Source organism: Strongylocentrotus purpuratus, unplaced genomic scaffold (genome assembly GCF_000002235.5).
Source record: "Strongylocentrotus purpuratus isolate Spur 01 unplaced genomic scaffold, Spur_5.0 spur5_scaffold_20, whole genome shotgun sequence".
NCBI classification, from domain to species: Eukaryota; Metazoa; Echinodermata; class Echinoidea; order Camarodonta; family Strongylocentrotidae; genus Strongylocentrotus; species Strongylocentrotus purpuratus.
The window spans coordinates 8,188,470-8,197,500 of NW_022145606.1; the positions used below are offsets into that span (position 1 = coordinate 8,188,470).

The following is a 9,031-nucleotide window of genomic DNA, read 5'->3' on the forward strand; positions in this document are numbered from 1 at the left end:
TGAAATGATACATAAGCGAGCCAATATTACAATTCCTTCTCTGAAACATCATATCTATTCTTTAGTCTAAACGTACTGACTGGGCATTCTTATTTCTCTGCAACCAACAGATCACAAAATTGTTTGCTTGTTATTCTGTTCAAAAATATCAACTCGGGCGGTAAAATAATATTGGAAGTAATATCGTTTTTGAATGGTTTTGTATAAACTATTTTTAGGAATATTTATCTTTGATAACGAAGAGTACACTCCCTGTATCCTAAAGTAATCATTTGCATTTATTTTAAATAAAATTTGCATGTTATCTTGTTGCTTTAAATTGCCCCCTTCTGTGAGGATATCACTAAAAACAAAATTCTTTTCAATGACAAGTTTTCGAAAGAAAATCATATCTGAATTTACTTGTAATTGTCTATTGATAAAAAAAAACTGGAATTTAGTACTTTCCTCTCTGTTTCTCACGTTGAGAGAATTCCATCTTTCTAAAATAACTCGATAGAACTTAGGAATGTTTTTGTCTAACATTGTATGACCATAGTTACTGTTAAACAGGAACAAACCACCGTTCTTTTTAAGATAATATTTAAAAATTTGAAATCATCCTTGTTTATCAGCTTCTTTTATTCTTTGAATCCAATATCCAACACCGCTGCACGTCTCATCACTCGCACTAGAAAGCACGACCACATCACTCCAGTCATCCGCACCCTACATTGGCTCTTAATTCCCCAACGTATCCAATTCAAGATTCTTCTTCTCACGTTCCACATCATCCATCAACACGCACCATCATACCTGATTGAACTGATCTCACCCAAACAGACTACCGGCATGAACCTTCGATCATCATCCAGACCCCAGCTCGCACTTGGTCCTCGCACCCACAACCGCTATGGTGACAGGGCCTTCTCAGTCTGTGCCCCCACTCTTTGGAACACTCTCCCCGCCCATATCCAGGACCCACCCACCATTGACATTTTCAAAAAGAATCTAAAAACTCATCTTTTCCAAAAGCAACCCAAATAACTCTAAAATAAGTTCGAATAAATATTACCATGCCTTTATTATGTCTTTTTAAATTATCGCTATTACTGATAAAATGTTAATTTCCAAGGAATTTACATGTTTTGTTAATTTCTTTAGTAATGTTAATAATGGTTAATCTTCTTGGTAATTTAAGTAATGTTAAGTTGTTAAGTTAAGTTAGAAATATTTGATATTCTTGTTAATTTAAGTAATGATAATTTGTTAAGTTATGTTAGTAATATTTTGTTTTCTTGGTAATTTGAGTAATGTTAATTCCATTAGTAATATTGATTTTTGTTTTAAGTAATTTTGATTTGTGTACATGTACAGCGCTTTGAAACTTTTGTCACAAGCGCTATATAAATTTGTCATATTATTATTATTAATATAATTGTTGTGCACTGACCAGGGGCGTACGCAGGGGGGGGGGGGGGTTCAACCCCCCCCCCCTAAAAAACTAACCCCCCCCTTTTGTTTTTGTTTTTGTTTTGTTTTTTTGATTTAAAAAAAAATATATGTATATATACCCACGGCTAACGTAAAGTGACCTTACCCCCCCCCCCCCCCCCCCCCCCCAACGAAAAAAAAATGTCAAATTTTCAAATTCCGAGCCAAAAAAAAAATGGGTCCGCTTACCTGCTTTTTAACCTGCGCAGAATATGATTCGATACCAACATAAGTACCAAGTACATTAATAATATTAACAAAATTCAGTCTGTGTCGGAAACCAGCGTCTGGTTCATATCCAATTTTCAGTATTCCGGTCTTACTTAGGTTTATACACGTAGTTAAACTGGAACATTTCTCAAATTGTTGGATAACATCAAATAATAAGTTTGGCGATTTTACATCTAAACAAAAAGAGCAAAAATCGTCTGCATACATAGACAGCTTTAATTTACTCGTAGCTACAACTATTCTTTTTTTATCTACTGAATTTCTGATTCATAATGCAATTGTTTCTAGATAAATTATAAACTCTTAGGGATAAAGGGATTCTCCCTGTCTTACCCTTCTACTAATCGGAAAATATCCTGTAGATTTACCATTATTTAAAAACACAGCCTTCTGTATTTATAAACAAATATTTTACCCCTTTAATTAAAGATGCTCCAAAACCAAACGAATGTAAACATTAAAACATGTAATCATGGTCTAGAGAATCAAACGCTTTCTTAAAATCTACTGAAGCAATGAATCCTGTTTTTTGTTCAGAACAAAGGAAATGGAAAATATCATGTACATTTAGGATAGCTTCTCTTATTGCCCTCCCACGTAAAAAAGCATATTGATCGGTGTCAATTATTTTCGTCTATTAAACTTGAATTATTCTATTCGCCAACACCTTTGAACATTTTTTTTTGCATCCAATTTATTAACGATTTTGGCCTATATTTATTCGGCTTACAAATTAAAGAGATAATACTTTGTTTTTGACTTGTAGATAGCTCGACCTCCTGGTAAGAATAATTCAAAGAAATAAGTAAGGGTTCCCTTGCACTATCCCAGAAGGTAATATAGAATTCTTTCGATAGTTCAACGTTCCCCGGTGACTTTCCAGAATGCATTTACATTATTACTTTCTTACATTCATTTTCAGAGAGGAGCCCTTCGCATGAAATGGACGATATCTCGGAGAGTTTCCTCCGTCTTGTTTTCAAAAACAAATTTGCATTTTCATCTGTTGTGTTTACCTTTTGTTTTGTGTAATGCTCTCTATAGACATTCATAATACTTTGTAAAATTACTTTCTTTCGAAAGCTTTCGAATACTAGAATTTCCTTTTTACTGTTTTTCCAGTGTAAGAAAATATTTATTACTTTTTTCCCCATATTCGATCCAATTTGCCTTGGATCAAACGATAAGGGCTTCCGTAACATGATCATAATATGGTAGTTTATAATTAGTTCAGAATTCACATGTTACTTTGATTCCTAAATTTGTACCTTTTTTTCTAATTTTATTATGTCTGTTTTTACCTCTCTAGCCTTGAGCTGACTATAATTATGTTTGTATCTTCGAATTTGGTATTTCAGGTAATCCTACCTGACTCTGGGGTCAGAAATAGTATTTGTTTGTGTCAACCATAATTGAGATTCTTTACGGAGACTTGTACAATAGTTATCATCTTGACATAATGATGTATTGAATTTCCAATATCCTTTCCCTGGAATTAAGTCAGTAAATTTCAAAATCTATATCAACGCTGAATTGTAGCTTCGTTTCCGAGAAACCTTCTACAGGGTAATGATTAACGTAGTAAACGCACTAAACTGAATCATTCACACAAGACGCAGTCTCTGCAGTATAAACTAGCTCGTGCCTTTATTCAAGTCTAAACATCGACGACAGTCTCAATAAATCCAGAACAAACGTAGAAACGTGTAGTGGTAGTGATGTCGATAGTATAGTCGCGATAGTGGATAGTGTCGTGGCAATAGTGTCGTCGATCGTACTGATAGTGTGGTTTACTGTTAAGACTGAATCATTCACAAAGAGAAGAAGGGAAAGAGAAGAAAGAAAGAGAAAAACGAAAAAGAGGGAGAATAGGAAAGAAAGGAAAAGAAAGAAAAGAAAGGAGGTAAGAGCCCTTCGCCCCTGTTTCCCTCTTTTCTTATTCTTTTTCCTCTTCTTTCTTTCCTTTTATATTTTCTTTTCCTCTCCCTTCTCTTTCCCTTTATGGCGGGAGGGGGGAGGGGGAGGTAAGAGCCTTTCGCCCTTCCCCCGTTTCCCTCTTTCCGTCTTCTTCTTCTTTCTTTCCTTTTATATTTTCTTTCCCTTTCCCTTTCCCTTCTCTCTATCTCTCTCTCTCTCTCTCTCTCTCCTATTTATTTGTTGGCGCGGGAGGGGGGGGGGGGAGGAGGCAAGAGCCCCTCTTTTCTTCTTATTCTTCTTCCTTTCCTTTTTTATTCTCTTTCCCTTTCCCTTCTCTCTCTCTCTCTCTTATTTATTTTTTGGGCGGGGGGATGCAAGAGCCCTTCGCCCCCGTTTCCCTCTTTTCTTCTTCTTCTTCCTCTTCTTTCTTTCCTTTTATCTTCTCTTTCCCTTTCCCTTTCCCTTCTCTCTCTATCTCTTATTTATGTTTTTGGCGGGGGGTGGGGAGGGAGGAGGCAAGAGCCCTTCGCCCTTCCCCCGTTTCCCTTTTCCCTTCTTATTCCTCTTCTTTCTTTCCTTTTATATTTTCTTTCCCTTTCCCTTCTCTCTCATATTTATTTTTGGCGGGGGGGGGGGGAGGAGGCAAGAGCCCTTCGCCCTTCCCCTGTTTCCCTCTTATTCCTCTTCTTTCTTTCCCTTTCCCTTCTCTCTCTCTCTCTCTCTCTCTCTCTCTCTTATTTTTTTTTTGGCGGGGGGGGGGAGGTAAGAGCCTTTCGCCCTTCCCCCGTTTCCCTCCTTCCTTCTTCCTCTTCTTTCTTTCCTTTTATATTTTCTTTCCCTTTCCCTTTCCCTTCTCTCTCTCCTTATTTATTTTTTGGCGGGGGGGGGGGGGAGTGAGGAGGAGGCAAGAGCCCTTCGCCCCCCCCCCCCCCCCCGTTTCCCTCTTTTCTTCTTATTATTCTTTCTTTCCTTTTATCTTCTCTTTCCCTTTCCCTTTTTTCCTTCTCTCTGTCTCCCCCAGCTAGGGCTGGTTTTGTTTACGAAGCGCCCGTCAGGAGAGTACACGATAGAGTACACGATAGAGTACACGATAAAATTGACGATATCGTGAACTTTATATCGTGAACTTTTCACGATAAAATTCACGATATCGTCAATTTCATCGCGAAAAGTTCACGATAAAGTTCACGATATCGTCAATTTCGTGAATTTTTTCGTGAAAAATATGCGATAAAATTGACGATATCGTGAATTTTATCGCATATTTTTCACGATTTAGTCTATTCGCGATGTTCCATCAGGGCCACCATAGTATACTAGCATTGTATTATATAAAACATAATGAACCAAAAACAAAGGATTAGCACACAAATTACTTTCTTCTTATAGGTTTGTCTCCTGTTTCTCACAATGTATGTAACCTAGATTCAGTATACAAGAATATATGAACAAGCAATATATTGACTTTAATACCAACTGTTAAATATCCCGGTTCTAATAGATGATTACAATGAAAGATCCTCCAAACTTTCACACAATTCTAAATTGAGTTGCTAACTCCTTTCCTGTGTAATTCGGTCTGCACTGTAGGATGTTGCATGCATCCCATGAGATGCTCTACAAGCCAAGTTTATGCAAATTAGCCCTAAAACAAACACCCCACTGGACCCTGGGCTGTTCCATGAACAAACAGGGGAACTCTGTTACATAATCTCAGAGGGAAAGGAGAACTTGTTTGTGAATACATGATTCAATTTCAATATAACATGCTTATGACGCTACACTGAATGATCAGTTGTAACAGAAGGTACTTAAGTTATATTTGATACATTATCTTGAGAATCATAAGGAATAAACCAGTAATCTAGTCTACTTTGAATATAACAATCCGGTTTTCTCCCAGAGTATCGTTTCTTTTGAGGGTTAAGAAAACGCCATATATCACATAGGTTGAAATCATTCAGTAACAAAACAAGGTTGTCTCTATTAACACGTGAGTAGGATGTACTGCTTGAACTATTCAATCAATCTGCCTTTGTATCCATAGCCACATTGAAATCTCCTCCTGTTAAAAATATGATATCATTGGGCTCTTCAATATTTTTCCATATGTCTTAATTCAGACCAAAACTTTACCTGCTCCTGGTAATTGTTTGGAGCATAAATATTCGTTAACAAGAACATCTTTCCCATTATTCCTACTCTCATTATAATATAACTTCCTTCTTTATCTATGATTGTATTTTGAATCTTGTAATCTAACCCTTCTCTAAAACAAATGATGACCCCACGGCTATTATTCGTTCCGTGACTAAAATAAACATTAACTTTTATTTGGCGCTTCCACAAAACTTCTTTATTTACCGTACTATGTTGTTTTTGCAAGTATGTTATATGGACATTTGTATCATATCAAAACTTGAAAATCTGTCCCCTAATTGTAAACTCTCTCATCCCACGTACATTAAAGCTTAATAATCGAATGTAATTCCTAGTCACGTATGAAGGTAAAGTTCAGCAACATCCAGTCCAAAGTATCATCGTTTTTAAACTTTTTCTGTTTATGTTTGTTTTGGGCCTTTTGTTTCCTTTTTCTACTTTCTCTTCCGTTGGTTGAGGATTTCGCGATTTCCGGAGATTCCGGCATTTCTTCGGATTCACTTTTGCTGGTATCTGTGTCTCCTTAACCATCTTCCTCTACTCCTTCTAATGTATACTCTTTGTCCGAGTTGGCGCTTTTCTCGAAGAACCCCGTGATTTTTTTTTTTTGGCGATTTGGTATATGCTCTGGTATAGGCCAGCTCTGTGTCGGGTGCTTTGTGACTATTTTCTGCTATACTCTTACTAGGCTCTTGGAGGGTGGGCGTGGCGGGTGCGGGCATTTCGTAAGGTGTATGAAAATTGTCATCATAATGCTCGCTTTCAACATGGACTGTAGTAGGTCCATGCTTTCACTGAACCGCGATTCGCGTGACGTAGCTTGCTTTTCTCCTGGGCCCTGTGATCATGGACCTATGCTGTGATTGAGCTGTAACATTCCTCTCTTTGCGTCGTACAGCTGGTTCACACGGCGTGCTCGGTAACCTAGCTACCTCGCTCCCAGCTGTGGAGGGGCGTGTGTATTGCTATTGCATTTGCCCTACTTGTCGAAAACCCGGTGTGACGGCAGATCTTGTTACCTTGGCGGATCGTGTTCTCGGAACAAAATCTGCCTAGCAGATATCGTGATCAGCAGCGGATATCGTACCCGCTACAACCAAATCTGCCGTTAGTGAACACGGCGGATAATGTGCATTGGCGGATTTTGTTCCTATATAGCTACAGGCAGTGGCGAACCTGGCATACCGCGTCAGGGGGGGGGGGGGGGGTTTCGGGGGGGGGGTGTTTTTTTTTTGGGGGGGAGGGTTTTTTTTTTTTTGGGGGGGGGGAGGGTTTTCCCCCCTCCCACGGTATTTTGATGTTTGCGATCGCGCGATTTCATGCATACCCGTACCTTACTTATGTTTTGTTGATTTGAAAAGTCTTCATAATTCGAAAAAGATTGTTTTATTGGGAGGGGGGGGGTTAGGGTTAGGGGTGTGACACCCAAATTTGCTGCCAACTTTTAAGGGTGCGACGTCATCCAAATTTGCCGATTAACAAATGCATAGCATCTACCACCCTCCTTCCCTATCCTAAATGTTAATTATTCCATGGTTTAATTAGGCTCTTATCAAATTAAAAAACCTTTTGAAGTAATCATTACCCCCTATAATATTGAAACATGCAACTAATTTGTTTCTACATCGTGATCGACCTGAAAACAAATACAAAAAAGTAATTAGCCCCCTTTTTGTATCTGAATCCACATATCAGTGATAAAAAATAATCATGCGAGCGCGAGGCATTACGAACTGATTTTTCCCTCAACAGTGACAGGAACTGGGCTTATGAAGCCCTTCAAAATATCTGTCGGCAAATGCGTCACTCTTTTCCTCTTTCCTTCCCTACTTCTTTCATTTTCTCTCTCTCTCTCTCTCTCCTTTTTTCTTTCTCTTTTTCTTTCCTTTCTTTCCCTTTTTTCTTCTTTTCTTTCTTTTTCTTTTTCTTTCCTTTCGTTTCCCATTTCTCTTTTCTTCTTTTCTTTCTTTTTCTTTTTCCTTCCTTTCTTTTCCCTTTTCTCTTTTCTTCTTTTCTTTCTCTTTCTTTTTCGTCGGGGGGGGGGGGCAATCCGGCCCCTCCCCCCCCATAGGTACGCTAGTGGCTACAGGACATAGTCTGATAATTCTATCGTGAATAACATGGCGGATTGCTAGACTTAAATTGTCTGATTTGTTCGTATTGGACATCGAATCTGTAGGCTATTCCGAAAAGCATCCCCCCTTTATTGCATTGACGCCCACAGGCGACAAAGCCTTGTTGTTTCTCTTTCTTCTTGTCCATTCTTCTTGTCCATCGTTCTAATTTTATGTTAAAACCAGCATAATTGACATTTTGGCATTTTTGTTTTATTTATGCCCGAGTGGGTCTAATGGCCTCTAGAGGCCTATACATAAGACCTCCTCCCCAACTGCTGTTTTAACAGAAATAAATCATAATTTAATTACGTATTTATTTCATTTCATTAAACATTTTTCCTGTGATCCAGTCTCTGTGCTTTTTCATTTTCTTTCTTTTCATTTATAACTAAAATGAAGGCAGATATGGGAAGGGTCATGATTGGTCAGAGCAAATTGACGTGTTTGTTTGGAATCTTTCAAACTTTTGTATTACTGCATTTGTTAGCCAAGAAAACCTTTTAGAATAAAACAACCTGACTCCCATAGTAGCGTTTTAAACATTGGTAAGCCCCCCCCCCCCAAAAAAAAAAAAACCAAACAGATTCCTTTGATTTTATATGATAAATTGCAAGAAATAGAAATTATCAACGGCTTCGATCATTTCTTTTAAAATAGATTTATAAGCTAATAAAACAATATAGACCTAATAAACTTAAATTTGTTTTACCCCTATTTTCAAACTATTCTCGAATCCTTACAGAGTATAATTCAGGTTATTTTGCCACCTTTAGAAGTTGTCCGCATCCAATAGACGAAAAGGATTATATTGTATTTCTTTATCAATTTAAAATTTGCCATTACTGTGCATCCCTTACAGATTTATAACATTTTTTTTTATTCGGTTGTACTGATTGCGAAACTTGAATTGTGGGGCCGGGGGGGGGGGGTGATCGAGGCTCTTTGCATCATCCCATATCCTCCCTTCATTTTTTTTTTTTTGGGGGGGGGGGGAGTGAACTTTAAGGTCACTCTACATGATAGAAAAAACAGATTTTGAATATCATAAACTATTTTCTTAATTGTAATGGGTTTCATCAGTATAGTTATTGTTCAATACTGTAAAGACAGTGTAGGACACGGGCGAGCTGATG

General features: G+C 37.9%; 1 long non-coding RNA gene across 1 annotated transcript; it reads right to left on the reverse strand.

Moving 5' to 3' along the window:
• Positions 1–3,327: 3,327 nt before the first annotated feature.
• LOC115927785 lies at positions 3,328–5,398 on the reverse strand. Its single transcript, XR_004065747.1, has 2 exons — positions 5,095–5,398; positions 3,328–3,497 (listed from the first exon to the last, which is right to left on the reverse strand). It is a non-coding gene; the product is annotated as an uncharacterized LOC115927785 (long non-coding RNA).
• Between the last annotated feature and the right edge of the window lie 3,633 nt (positions 5,399–9,031).